This window comes from Malaclemys terrapin, chromosome 14, assembly GCF_027887155.1.
Source record: "Malaclemys terrapin pileata isolate rMalTer1 chromosome 14, rMalTer1.hap1, whole genome shotgun sequence".
Taxonomy (NCBI): domain Eukaryota; kingdom Metazoa; phylum Chordata; order Testudines; family Emydidae; genus Malaclemys; species Malaclemys terrapin.
This window is the reverse complement of record NC_071518.1, coordinates 4037463-4052734: the sequence shown is the minus strand read 5'-3', so window position 1 is coordinate 4052734 and position 15272 is coordinate 4037463. Positions and strand designations below refer to the sequence as shown.

The 15272-nt window shown below is 44.6% G+C and overlaps 1 protein-coding gene across 5 annotated transcripts in view; it reads left to right on the top strand.

The window, feature by feature from the left end:
• The window catches only part of ACSF3 (acyl-CoA synthetase family member 3), a 113159-nt gene that overhangs the window by 62230 nt on the left and 35657 nt on the right, over positions 1-15272 (top strand). The gene's annotated exons all lie outside the window — the stretch shown is intronic.

The window sequence follows — 15272 nt, the reverse complement described above, 5'->3', positions numbered from 1 at the left end:
AATAATTTGTTCTTAAACTGGTCAAAATTGAAACAAAACATTTTCATTGACCCAAAATGATTTTTTGTTTTTTGTTTTGGATTTTCAACTCATGAAAATTGTTGAGATCTTGACTTTTTTTTCCTGATTTGGGACAGGAAAAAATGTTGAAACCTCAAAAATGTTCATTGGACGGGAAAACTGTTTCACATCCAGCTCTACTATTCATTTTGTTCTGGTTACCATCTGAAGTTACAGTGTCTCCAATACAGTTTGCATGCAGGTCCCATTCCTGCCTTAATGGTATACTATTTCTGAGCAGGCATTTGAGAAAATAGAAACCCCTGCTCTAAAACAGTCTCTGATAGCAGCAATCTGATGAACAAAACCATGTAATCTCTAGGTTCAGCCCAAACCAGCACAAGTAGAATTTCAAACACTCAAAACAAGGTTCAACACTCAAAACATGAGGTTGAACACGAGGTTCAACAAGGACAAGTGCAGCGTCCTGCACTTAGGACGGAAGAATCCCATGCACTGCTACAGACTAGGGGCCAAGTGGCTAGGCAGCAGTTCTGCAGAAAAGGACCTAGCAGTTACAGGGGGCGAGAAGCTGGATATGAGTCAACAGTGTGCCCTTCTTGCCAAGAAGGCTAACAGCATTTTGGGCTGTATAAGTAGGGGCATTGCCAGCAGATCGAGGGACGTGATTGTTCCCCTCTATTCGACATTGGTGAGGCCTCATCTGGAGTACTGTGTCCAGTTTTGGGCCCCACACTACAAGAAGCATGTGGAAAAATTGGAAAGAGTCCAGCGGAGGGCAACAAAAATGATTAGGGGGCTGGAACACATGAGTTATGAGGAGAGGCTGAGGGAACTGGGATTATTTAGGCTGCAGAAGAGAATAATGAGGGGGGATTTGATAGCCTTCAACTACCTGAAGGGGGGTTCCAAAGAGGATGGATCTAGACTGTTCTCAGTGGTAGCAGATGACAGAACAAGGAGTAATGGTCTCAAGTTGCAGTGGGGGAGGTCTAGGTTGGATATTAAGAAAAACTTTTTCACTAGGAGGGTGGTGAAGCACTGGAATGGGTTACCTAGGGAGGTGGTGGAATCTCCTGGCTGGGATGATTTAGTTGAGGTTGGTCCTGTTTTGAGCAGGGGGTTGGACTAGATGACCCTGAGGTCCCTTCCATCCCTGGTATTCTCTGATTCTATGAAAACACTCATGCCCACTCTCCCCGTCAGGCATTATTTGCCAGAACTGTTGGTGAATAATGTGCAGTAACAAATTCAAGAAAATGAGAAGCTGCTGACAATTCCCGAGCAGAAAAGAAGTGATTTTCCTAAAACAGACTCTGCACAGCAAATGTTCCGAATGTGCACAGGCAAAGCTCGGCACTCCCGCTCAGAGCACTCGTGCCATAGAGCTACTCTCTGAATTGTAGGTACAGTAAGAAAATAGCCTGGTCCCAGAGTGAGTCTCAGAGTGCAACGACACCACAGGACACCTTCTGAAGTGGTGTTTGACGTGTTAAACCGGGCAGGTAATATCTCTGTATTGCTCTGTTCCCATTATCTCTATTAGCGGCAATGTGCTGTTTGATTTATGGACTAAAGTCACACAGCATTTTTGTCCTCTCTGTATCCAGCCCAACTGACTATTAATCTTGTGGGTGGCAAACAAGCTAGGGGGTTTTTGGTTTGGGTTTAAATTTCCATCTACCCAAACCCTAACGCACCTAGAGCACTGCAAATCCGCAGATACCAGTTTTATATCCATGGACCGTTTTTGTGGATCAGATGCAGATACAAATTTTATATCCACCCAGGGCTCTAAATATAACCAGGACTGGCTTTTCCATTTCCCCCCTTGCTGCAAGTCAGTTGGGCCATCTCTGGGCTGAGTTTCTGGTGCCCTCTTTGTGGCCCGTTTGTGTATTTTGTGTACCATAAGAAAAGCTTTACTTTTTTAAATGACTGATGGAGCTGCGACACCACAAGTGTCGCCACTGATCTTGGTATCATGCCAGCCGCGGGGTTTCATGACACGGTGTCAGCAGGCGCTGCAAAGTGCAGGGCAATCAGCTTTAGAAAAATTTTTAGTCAACACTCCTGATGAATATTTCAAATGCAAAAGAATAGCATGCATTAATTATTGTAAAGAGATGTCTTTAGGAGAAAATGATTCTGAAATTCAGTTTAATTTCATTGTAATGCGCTGCAAACAGGAAGGGAGTATGTGTGTTTAATTGGCTCTCGGGGGTAAGGCCTGGAAGATGCCATGCCTTTGTCACAGGCCATTAGCGATACAGACTGCATAATGAGAGAGTACAATCAGCTCACAGCTGCCGGCTCCTACGGGGAGAGAATGATATTAAATAGAAATCAGTATAAATTAAACTTAACCCTTTCACTAGCCAAATTAAGCCTATCAGCCAGGAATACTGGGGGAAGTGAGAGCAGCAGCAGCAGTGGGTGAGGGATGGGTCGGAGGGGGCCTGGGAGATTTTCCCACTAGCAATCCATCAAGTCTGACTTCATCTTTGATATTTTTGTGGCAATGTTGGGGGCAGGGGGGATTTTGAGATTTTTTTTTTTTTTTTTCTGTTTTCCCCAACCCCATCTTTCTTGCATTTTTTTCTTCTGACCTTTTCCCCGTCCTTTGCAGATGTCATGCAGGCAGGCTTAGTCCAGAGCTAGTATGGCTCAGATAACCAGAGTACTATATCGGCAGTGAAACCATAGCCCCTCCTAAACCATCATGTTTGCTTATTGAAAATGAATATTTATTTTCATTCTGAAAGACTGAGAGCTCCCAATCCTGTAGTGGGACTCTAAGAAGCCATTCAATAGAGCCAAGGCTTTTGTATGTTGTAGTTAGGTGGCTGTTACCGAGTGCGATTTTAAGAATGAATTGAATGTGTTAACTGGAGTTCATTAACTTTGCAGTAGAGGGCATACCGCTAGAATGCAAATGAGATAAAATATAGCTACAGTACAGTGATCGTTTATAGATAATGCACTAATATTTGTAAGTGTGTATATGTGTGCACGTGGACGCAGCTCTTAAATGAGGGAAGTGACTTTACTTCTGATTCTGCAGGTGCTGAACTGTTTTAACGTCCCTCTAGCACTGGTAAAAGGCCATTTTAGCATCAGCATGCCAAAACCTTAATCTGTGTCATGGGTACCACTACATGCAAATGTCTAGCGTGGATGAGGGACCCAGCCTAGTGTGATCGCAGGCTATTGACAAGGTTTTTCAAGCACTCTTCAAGGACATATGGAAGTGTGCGCTCAGCTGGAGTAGAAATGAGATGTGAGGAGAGTAAACTTGGAAACAGTGTGCAGTGCTATCACTAATAACTCCTGAGCTGTAATTTAGCATTCAGCTGATTGTTAATGACAATCCTAGAAACCAGCAGGTCCGCAAATGAAGAATAATTACTGCAAGGGAAAGCACAGAGTGTCACTCTTGCTACACCTTGTGACGGGTCTATCCAAACAAAGGCACATCTTTAACATGTCTCTGTCTACACAATGAGGATGAGAAGAAGGGAGAAACATGCAACTGTCCGTGGCTCTCGTGACACTTAAGAGTGGTAGTAAACAATAAAATAAAATCTGTGATGATGATAGAACAAGGCAGAGAATGCAAATCCTGGGCTGATCTTCACACATGACAAGTGGCAACTGCAGAGTGTTCAGAGAAGTGTGTCGTGTTTGATACAGTTACCAGATAACAGGCTTTGTGCACTCAGCTCCCATGTATCGCTATGCAAATTCGACCTTAAATCTCTCAAGATGACCAGTCGAGTCTCATTGTTCTTGGAGAATCCAGCTGGAGATAGAGAACTCTTGTGATCTAGCCTTCTAACCAATCTTGATTCAAAAAGCATAATGTCCCATATCAAAGGAAGTCAGAACTAACCCCCATTCCCAATAGTTTCATTGTCAGGATGATATGGATGAAACTTGAGATGTAGAATTTGCAGAAATACAAACTCCCCTCTAGCCCTGTGCATTGTGTAATCCACCAGAGGGCAAGATTGGGGAAACCAGTTTTGCTGGTTGATGCACATTGGAAGCATTTCTTTATTTTCTAAAGTCCCGAGGGTTGGAATGCCTGCATGCTTGCTCGAGTTCATCACTTCCGGGTTGTGTACAGTATCAATGCTATGATCCTTCCCAAAAAAATCATCAATGAAGGGCAACTGGCAACGATTTCATTCTTTTGTGCCCTCAAAGAAGTGTATACAGTCAGTTCTCCACCCCATTGTGTTCTTCTTTATGAAGGCGCCACCATAAAACATAGGCCCAGAATAAGGAGCTTGGTTGTTCACTGATATCTCTTGTGGTGGTGGTGAAGGCTCTCCTAGACTCGCCTACAGAGACATGTGTTTTGCAGTGTCTTGCTATCAACCATCTCTTTCCAGCTGGAAGGACAGACCAATTTAATGTATTCAAAATTAATCCTTCAGGTTGAGTCTGCAAAAACTCTGGATTATTTTATCAGAAAGCTCCTTCATCCCATAGGTTTCCGTGTCAAGATTGTTATTTGCCTGATAGCTATTGGTCCCAAACCACTCATGGTAATTTGGAATCAAGAGGACTTCACTGTTGTAGTGTATCCCTACTAAAACCATAACTTCCTCCCGACTACTTCATTCTCCATCAGATCCTTCCAGCTGAGACCATCGTTAGACGCACCATTCTCAGGCTGGATGGTCCGCATTAGATAGGATTAGCGTTTTTAAGGCACAATCCCATTTACTAAACGCTCTTGAAAGGTGTAACAGCTCAGGACTTGCAGAACTACCCATTGCCGGCATCTGTCAAGCAACCATATCGTTCACTTTCTGCAGCTACAGGCTCACTCTTCAGGCGGATCAGTCTCTTCAGCTCTTCTGGGGGCTCCCAATTCCCTTTGGTTGCCTTGCCCGATACTCTCCTCCTTGGCTGGTCAGTGCCTCTGTAAATGTGGCTGCTGTATGTAGCTCAGGTAGCTCAGGAGGAAAAACGAAAAAGAAAGCAGGGTTAACTGTTACTTGAGTGGCCTATTTTCCCTTTTTACCAAAAACTCCTTTACGAAACTCCCTTCTTCCTCTCTGAAAGGAGAAGGCCTGGGTCACAGAATCACAGAAATGTTGGGCTGAAAGGGACCTCAAGCGGTTGTCTAGTCCAGCTCCCTGCTGAGGGAGACCATGGAGTCTGCGTTTCTCAAAAACATGCTGCAGGTTGAGGATGATCATTCCCTGTTTACAGAAGTGAAAACTGATGTTGCCAAGTGTGGCCACGAGCCCCCTAAGCATTGCCTTGTTCACGCGAGGCACAGCTCCCTCCAGTGCTCCTGATGAACGCTACACCAAGAAGGGAAAAGGAGCTCAATGCAACAGTAACGCACCTACGGGCCCTTATCCTTCTCCAAACAAGAGACAAGCCCATAGATCCATCATACAAGAAACACATACCTACATCCTTCTACAGAAGTTCTCATTTTAAGAGGCAGGACAGACACGTCTAAAGTGATCTGTATTTTAAAAAAAAAAAACCCTGCTGCTGGCAATACTTCATGACATGCATCGTTCCATGACCCTTTGAGAAGAGTCTGAAAAGTTGTTGTCATGTAGGTTATTTACTGCTGCTGGCTTCCCCTTCATTCATTAGATTTGCACCGGGGCCATTGTCTGTCTCTCTCACTCACTTCGATTTGGGTGAATTTGATTATTTGTGTTGTGTTAATGCTATCGATAGAGCTGCCTAGATCAAAGGCCTCCAGTCATTTCCAGAGACTGCTGGGTATCCACCTACTGTTCTATACCTGAGCAGTGCTGAGTCTTAGCAGAACGAGACAAATCCACAGGAAAAATGTATCAGGTCCTTCCTCTCTTCTCAGTGTGATACCTTCACGGTGAGCTAGCCCAGCTGGGCTGGGGAATGAGAGAAAAACTCAGACCCAAATGTGCATCCCCTGCATCACCAGAAAGCAAGCCCCACGGATTGGAAAATATTGGTCAACAAACATTACCCTCGTCATTGCCAACATTCTACTCTTCTGTTTCCCCCTCCCCGCTCCTCTATCCATCCACCCAAGCTCTCTGGCACCTGTACAGGTTAAAAGCTGTTTACAGTATCATTGCCTAGTAAGTGATGATCGTCATCAAGGCAGCCAATATGTAGTCCTGAGTAGTCCTCATTGTGGGACGAAGGAGTTGAGGGGTCGTATGGATTCCAAACGCAGTATAGTGCTCAAAGTCTTGTCGGTCTGACCCATGCATCCTTTCTCCGCTGTGCCATGGAAGCCAGGGCTGCCGTGTCCTGAGGAATCTGGCAAAACAATGGCCTGAAATCGTGGGAGAGAGAAGGTCGTAGAGCTACATTTTCCCCAAGGGAAGGCTGGCTTCCAATCAGATTTGCCCATACATCCAGAAAATTAGAATCTGGTATATATGGGGAGATTTATTTTCAATTACAGGTTCAGGCAGAGACATGAAATAGCACTGGGTTTGAAGGTAGTGCATAAATCCTGCTACAAATCCTTGTATCTCAGCTCCATATAATAAGATTTTATTGATTGCTATATTGGATCTGTCAGAATAAAACTCTCTTAATGCATGCATCAGGGCTGAGAAGATAGAAGGCTCGTTGGTAGCAGAATCTGCTTCAAGAATCAGTGCACTTTGATTAATATGTTGTTAAGAAAGTTAAGAGTTATTTAACTTGTTTGATGTGCATTTCAGAATGATGACTCATTTCTTTTAAGCTTCTTACTTTGAGCTTATTAAAAAAAAAACAGCCCTTGTAGCTGTTTTTCATGTTACTGAATCTTGTTATAGCATTCAGAGTTCTTGCAAGATCCCTTTACAATGGTCACGAAACCCCTAGGCCCCTATCAAACACAATTCCTATAGGCCAAAAGGCCTCTTTGAAACACCCCCCTAAAGTCCTTCCATTTAGGGCTTTAGAAGATAGGGGACATTGGAAAACAGCTCTCCCTTTATTTCTGGGTAGGAAAATCCCCCCAGACATTCCACAGTGGAGAGGGGGGATCAGAGAAATGATGGAGAAACAGATTGAGAGTAAAACATGATCGGAGAAAACAAGAAGTACCCACCTATTTCTGAAGGTTGAAAAAGCTACTAGGGGGGAAGCTGTTCTAGACTTGATTTTAACAAATAGGGAGGAACTCGTTGAGAATTTGAAAATGGAAGGCAGCTTGGGTGAAAGTGATCGTGAAATCATAGAGTTCACAATTCTAAGGAAGGGTAGAAGGGAGTACAGCAGAATAGAGACAATGGATTTCAGGAAGGCGGATTTTGGTAAGCTCAGAGAGCTGATAGGTAAGGTCCCATGGGAGTCAAGACTGAGGGGAAAAACGACTGAGGAGAGTTGGCAGTTTTTCAAAGGGACCCTGTTAAGGGCCCAAAAACAAGCTATTCCGCTGGGTAGGAAAGATAGAAAATGTGGCAAAAGACCACCTTGGCTTAACCACGAGATCTTGCATGATCTAAAAAATAAAAAGGAGTCATATAAAAAATGGAAATTAGGACAAATTACAAAGGATGAATATAGACAAACAACACAGGAATGCAGGGGCAAGATTAGAAAGGCAAAGGCACAAAATGAGCTCAAACTAACTACGGGAATAAAGGGAAACAAGAAGGCTTTTTATCAATACATTAGAAGCAAGAGGAAGACCAAAGACAGGGTAGGCCCACTGCTCAGTGAGGAGGGAGAAACAGTAACGGGAAACTTGGAAATGGCAGAGATGCTTAATGCCTTCTTTGTTTCGGTCTTCACCAAGAAGTCTGAAGGAATGCCTAACATAGTGAATGCTAATGGGAAGGGAGTAAGTTTAGCAGATAAAATAAAAAAAGAACAAGTTAAAAATCTCTTAGAAAAGTTAGATGCCTGCAAGTCACCAGGGCCTGACGAAATGCATCCTAGAATACTCAAGGAGCTAACAGAGGAGGTATCTGAGCCTCTAGCTATTATCTTTGGAAAATCATGGAAGACAGGAGAGATTCCAGAAGACTGGAAAAGGGCAAATATAGTGACCATCTATAAAAAGGGAAATTAAAAAAACCCAGGAAACTACAGACAGTTAGTTTAACTTCTGTGCCAGAGAAGATAATGGAGCAAGTAATTAAGGAAATCATCTGCAAACAATTGGAAGGTGGTAAGGTGATAGGGAATAGCCAGCATGGATTCGTAAAGAACAAATCATGTCAAACTAATCTGATAGCTTTCTTTGATAGGATAACGAGCCTTGTGGATAAGGGAGAAGCGGTGGATGTGGTATACCTAGACTTTAGTAAGGCATTTGATATGGTCTCGCATGATATTCTTATCGATAAACTAGGCAAATACAACTTAGATGGGGCTACTATAAGGTGGGTGCATAACTGGCTGGATAACCATACTCAGAGAGTAGTTATTAATGGTTACCAATCCTGCTGGAAAGGTATAACGATTGGGGTTCCGCAGGGGTCTGTTTTGGGACCAGCTCTGTTCAATATCTTCATCAACGACTTAGATATTGGCATAGAAAGTACACTTATTAAGTTTGCAGATGATACCAAACTGGGAGGGATTGCAACTGCTTTGGAGGATAGGGTCAACATTCAAAATGATCTGGACAAATTGGATAAATGGTCTGAGGTAAACAGAATGAAGTTTAATAAAGACAAATGCAAAGTGCTCCACTTAGGAAGGAACAACCAGTTTCACACATACAAAATGGGAAGAGACTGTCTAGGAAGGAGTACAGCAGAAAGGGATCTAGGGGTTATAGTGGACCACAAGCTAAATATGAGTCAACAGTGTGATGCTGTTGCAAAAAAAGCAAACGTGATTCTGGGATGCATTAACAGGTGTGTTGTGAGCAAGACACGAGAAGTCATTCTTCCGCTCTACTCTGCGCTGGTTAGGCCTCAGCTAGAATATTGTGTCCAGTTCTGGGTACCGCATTTCAAGGAAGATGTGGAGAAATTGGAGAGGGTCCAGAGAAGAGCACCAAGAATGATTAAAGGTCTAGAGAACATGACCTATGAAGGAAGGCTGAAAGAATTGGGTTTGTTTAGTTTGGAAAAGAGAAGACTGAGAGGGGACATGATAGCAGTTTTCAGATATCTAAAAGGGTGTCATAAGGAGGTGGGAGAAAACTTGTTCACCTTATCCTCTAAGGATAGAACAAGAAGCAATGGGCTTAAACTGCAGCAAGGGAGGTTTAGGTTGGACATTAGGAAAAATTTCCTAACTGTCAGGGTGGTTAAACACTGGAATAAATTGCCTAGGGAGGTTGTGGAATCTCCATCTCTGGAGATATTTAAGAGTAGGTTAGATAAATGTCTATCCGGGAAGACAGTATTTGGTCCTGACATGCGGGCAGGGGACTGGACTTGATGACCTCTCGAGGTCCCTTCCAGTCCTAGAGTCTATGAATCTATGAATCAAATCTGGCGTGCTTCTGCCTTTTCAAACGAAGCACAGCCCCGCTGAGTCTGGGCAGTGAGCAGGCTGTTTGCACGTGTTCTCACTGAGCGTGCAATGCTTCCAGATTGGGCTTCTCCATCACTTCATAGGAACTGTGATAAATCGTAGGGATCTCAGCTCACTAGTGACAATTGTGTAAAGTGATAACACTCACAAGTCCCTCTGGAGAAACCCCAGGTTCTTTGCTATTGCTACAAATCTCATCTTGAGTGTAGGGGCCCAGTGATTTTCTGAAGCAGACCTTATGTACTACATCTCTCAAGCACCTTCTTGCACTTGCCTTTCTTGTGCAAACTTGCTTAAGCACTGTTGTAAGTATACAGTAGGGACACCAGCCACTGGATCACAGTCTGAGTTATTTTCTTTTTAACTTTGGTTTGAGGTTCTTTTGTCTATGATTCAGTCCAGTCAGTGGCTCAGTGTAGGAGCATTTAGGGAAACAATTCTTGGCACAACTAAATGCCCAGTCAAGATGGCTTAGGTTGGTCACATGTGAGAAAAGGGACAAGCTGGGACTCCCAGTGGCATTGGAACACCTCTTTAAAACTTCTGAAAGGCACAACAAAGCCAGTCAGAGGTTTGCTTTGATTTCCATGGCTTGATGCTTTTAACCCAGCCAACCCTTGAAGTTTGCCATCCCCACCCCAAATGTACCATGACAAATTGACACCCCTTATACCGATGAATAAGGCATAGCCTGCTGCTACCGTCCAGCCCAAAGATATCTAGTATCTGTGTGTATTATCTTGGACAATAGGGCAACCCTTTTATAGCACCTTGTTTATTTCAGCTGGGGTCAGTCTGAATTTGCTTCCATTCCCCTTTTTGACATGATCTGACTCATCATGTCACCAAGCACAAAATGGGATCGCGACATGACACTGAGCAGCCCACAATGTGTTTCCCTTGGCATAGACTCCCCTGGCATTCTCCCATCTCTAGAGATAAACAGGTGTTTCCCAGTCAATGAAATCATTTACGTTTGTGGGCGTAACACTGACACCTGAAACAGCAAACGTGTTAGCCTGATCAAAGCAGTTTATAAATAGACATGCATCTAATCAGCATCCTAATATGCAATTTTTCTGTTTGTTTGCAATGTCTCTCCTAGTCATAAATTCAGCTAATACAAATTCTATTTTTAAAAACTTATTGCTTAATTATAATCTGTTGCAGATGTTCTGAGTGACTTCCCGGTTTGGTGAGCCCCCAGGATGAAGTGTTGGCTCCCTCTGAGGTTGGGCTGGGGAGTTTCTTTTTCGGACTGTTACACTCTTAAAGCTCACAAACCAGGCATTGTGACTGTGGGGCGCTCTGCCTACAGGTGTCTGACTGGAAAGAAACCCCAGTTTGTGGCCTTTCCCTAGGCTGAGCTAAAATACAGTGAGAGTTAGCGATATGGATGCGTGTTCATTTAGGATCATGTTGAGACAGCCAGACCCACTTCACTTGTGAGCCTCTCTTAATCTGAACCCAGGGCTGCAGAGGTGGAAAGCTAGTACAGTCACTCACCAAGAAAACAGCCGCGCCCGAAGCACAGCTATGTCTGATGGTTTTAAGCAGGACATCAGACTGAATCTTCCTGGTGTGCAGACAGAAGGCCAGATTCATTCCCAGTGTCTCTTCAGAGAGCTCAGTGGAGTCCCACCCGGAATAATAGGGGCCTGTGCTTCCAGCTAGTCCTTATCATAGAGTTGCTGTCTAAGATAAAAAAGTATAAAGATGTCATGGTGGCTAACGTGCTAACTTTTCAGACCTTGTCATTATAAAGGAGAGTGTGGTTCAGATAACTAGGAATTCCCAACATTGTGCACTAGGTTAAAAGATTCCCCATGGCCTTGACATGGTTTTTGGTTTCCTACCAGTACAGATGCTGCTCCCAGGAGAGAATTCCCTTTTCTTTCTTACTGCTACGTGTTAGTTCCTCCTGGTTGGAAGGTTTGACCATGCCATAATGAAATAACATTTCAGGTTTTTCTGATGGCTGCTAAGTCTTAGGTGCACTGGAATGTAGCAAAACTGAATCCCTGTGTTTCCCTAACTGGATGTGTAAGTCACCTCTTTATGCAGTCAAGAGAGTTGCTCCAGATTTATATAGCTGTCAGTGAGAGCAGGATTGGGCCCCGCGTCTGTGTGCTGCTCTAAAAAGCTAGTCTCTAATTGCATCACATGCTCTGGATGGTGCAGATTTGATTTTTCCAGAACGCTGTGTATTTAGGACTCAATTTTCAGAAGTGCTGTGCAATCACAGCTCCAGCTGGAGTCGATGGGAGCAGCAGGTGCTTGGCACCTCTGAAAACCGGGCTCTTGGCTGTTAATTCTGGTTTCCTGGTTTCTTTTGCAGTTTGTGGTGTATCAGTCCAGCTCTCTCAGGCGGGGCATTGTTCACTCAGGTTTCAGGTGTTGGTAGCGACTTTTCCTTCCTTCCCAGGGCAGGAGTGTAGGGTCCCCTCCACAATTATACTTTACAGTCGCGTTTTGTAGACCAGGTGGAAGTGCCACTGACAGGAATGACAAGTCAGCAGCAGGAGTTAAGGGGAGACGTGAATTCGAGTGGGAGAGCGAGTGGGCTGACATGAGGAGCTGGGCCTACCAATCACCTTTCTGCTCGTACTAAGTAGATGTTGTGGTTGGATTGTTGATTGGACCGTCTTTCTTGTGGGTACTTGTTGTTGTTGTGCATATACAGCACCTCCGTGCCTACCCAGAAACAGGAGCCGCTCTCTCACAGGGGAGGATCAGTGGCAAGTAATCTGACAAAAATACCTGAGTAACATTAGTGGGGCAAGAGGGATAAAATGCTGGTCCCCTTGAAATCAGTGGCAAAGTTCCCATTATCTTCAGTGGGGCCATCATCATTTCTAGCGGGGCTGTATTCATGGTAAGGTAAATGGGGAGACAGGGCTCACAGGATTGTATCTTTGCTGTCATGCAGTGGCCGCAGGTAGCAGGATTGGGGCAAACCGGAAGGCTGCAGCATTGAAGGGGAGTGTGTCTGCGGGGGGTTGAGAATGTGAGAGGGGTTCGCCGTACTGCAGCTCTACGAAGAGAAGGCGAGTGCAAGAGTGGGAAGCTTCCCTGTGGGAAGCCGCATATTAAGCTGACGAGGGGATGTTGGGTGGCCCGAGTTTAAAGAGCCATCCAGTCACAAGCAGCGCTCGGCGTTTGCGGAGCTCGGTCTGGCAGCTCGCTGTTCCAAACGAGGGTCTCTGCCGCTTTTCAAAGCCAAGCGCAGTGCGACCGTGGCTCAGCTTCTCAAACTTTCCTGCCCAGGTTTCGTGCTGAAGATTCAGCCTTGATAACCACCCTGGCTGGGGTTATCCTACAGTTTTGCTGAGAGTCTTTGTAAAGGCTTAGCGAGACACGTGGGTGAGGTAATGTCTTTTATTGGACCAATTCTTCTTCAGGTCTGTGAAATATACGCAGACTGTACGTTTCCCAGATCTGAAGAAGAGCTCTGGGTGAGCTCAAAAGCGTCTTTCTCACCAACTGAAGTTGGTCCAATAAAGGATATTACCTCGCCCACCCTCTGTAATATCCTGGCACCAACATGGCTACAACAACACTGCAGTTGTAATAACTTCACTTTCTGGATGGCGGAGGCCGGCAGACTGTCTACCATAAGTGCCACCATTCCTGCTTGGCAAGATGTCTGCAAGAGGTTGCGCTGCTGCCTTTGGATTTGATGCTGCTGCAGGTTCACGTCCCAGATTCCTCCCCCTTGTTGGAATTCTTTGCACATCAGCTCACAAGCGGAGCGGAACCTAAATCAGCACATCAATGGGAAAGGTTACTGTGACATTTCTAGGAACCTCCAGTCTTCTGTAGATGGATGGTGATTCTTAGATCTCATCATTGCAGGAGATGCCCTATTCAAGAGTAAGTTGGTTTAAATCCTACCTTCCTTCTTCCTTTCTCTTTCAGTCTGTTTTTCTTCTGCTTCTTTTGTGTCTTCCTCTTCCTCCCTGTCTTCGTACTGTTGCTTGAGGCAGTCCAGCGACGCCCACCCAATCTGGTTAGCTTGCTGGACAGTTTGTCAGCATTTTGGTTTACATAATCCAACCTACTTGTAAGTGGAGCACAAAAGCAGGGTAGTGGAATTGCACAAATTGATTACTGCTCATAGGACAAATCAGTGAATTACAGTGACCTTATTTCCCTCCTTTCCCCTGGTATATGGAAGTAATGTCTTGTTTTTAACGGACATAATCCAAGACCAAATGTCTTTAAGTGGTTACACTTTTGCGCTGTGTTTGTAGAGCAGGCTGATGATAATGCTTGAGAAGGAGCCAAATGCCTCTAACTTTTAAGAGGCTCCCTCTCGCAATCCTTCCTATCCGCTCTGTAATCCTGCACAGATAACATCATAGGAAGTGATTGCTCCAGGCTCTTTACTTTCAACAGAGCCATCCCCATGGGTTTCAGTCAGACAATTGGGAACATATTTACTCACAACTAATGGTATTATGCTCTAAGCAAAAATATAAGGGGCTCCTGTATATTTAAACAAACAGTTTATGCTAGAAATCTTTCACCAGTTCCCCGGCATCAGCATTCGCCCACCACTGTCTCAATGGTTTATTTAATTATCTGTCTCACAAGAGACAAGGGCAGGCCACTGCCCTGGGAAGAAGAGGTATTGCTCTCTTTAGCTAACGTGTAATTGATCCCTCCGCTGTTCTGCAAAGGGCAAGAGCAGAGCAAAGGTTTTTATTCTAATGTTTTTATCATTCGTTATTATATTTTAGCAATTCACACACAATAGCCAAGCTCTTCAAAGTGACACCAGCTGAGTGACAGACACGCTCTGCTAGTCTGCCACACCTTGGAGCATTTACTTATTTATTACTCTTGGAGTTTTCTTTTTCATCTTGTCATCTGCAGGGATTTCTATAAATATTTAAATGCAAATTTTTACTTACCCAGCTTCTTTTCTGGCTTGTCCTTTGGGCAAACCCATCTGCAGTCATTCTGGCTGTGAGCAGCAGGGAGGCTTAGCCTACTTGTGTCATATCAGTCACCCATGAGTTCCTGTTAATGATGAGTGAACCTACAGAGGCTTGGCTGTTTGGGTCAGAGAAGCATCCAAAGGTTTGGCTGCTTATCTGTTCCGTTCCATTATGGGGATATGGTGCCTTTCATAGCAATCTGGGCTTCCTTAGTCTAGACATCGGAAGTCTTCTGTAGCCTGAAATTGCGTCATATCTCACTAGTGGATATCAAGAAGGCTGTAAGGCATGTAAGTGAGGAGGCAAGGGTTACTGGGCCTTCAGTTATTAAGGTAGCACCATGCTAGGGACTGTCCAAGCATAGAGATAAACACCATTCCTCCCCCACGGAGAGTCTGCGAAAACAAGAGATGAAGTATGGGGGAGAAAGATAATACATATAGGCTGATGAAACCCACATGATACCTGAACTTCAGTACGCTGCTGTCACCCAACTCTGTGTCTCCCTCTCCTGGGATCCTGGGGGAGCAGCTGAGTGCCTTTCCCAGCATGGTAGCAACTGGACCAGGCGGAGGGTTAGCTAGCTGAGCATCAGCCCAGATGAGATTCAGGTAGCGTTGAAGGAGGGAAGCAGAAGATGTGTGCCTGGTGTTATATCTTCCCTTTTGACTGAGGGTTTGTGCCTGGCATTCATTATTGTATTGTGGTAGCACCTGGCGGCCCCAATCGGGATCCGGGTCCTGATGGGCAGGGTGCTGTGTGAATGCCCAGAAAGGCACAGGGGCTTGCCCCAAAGAGCTTATACTTGAATTGGAAACAAGATACAACTTCCTAGCTAAGTGCAGA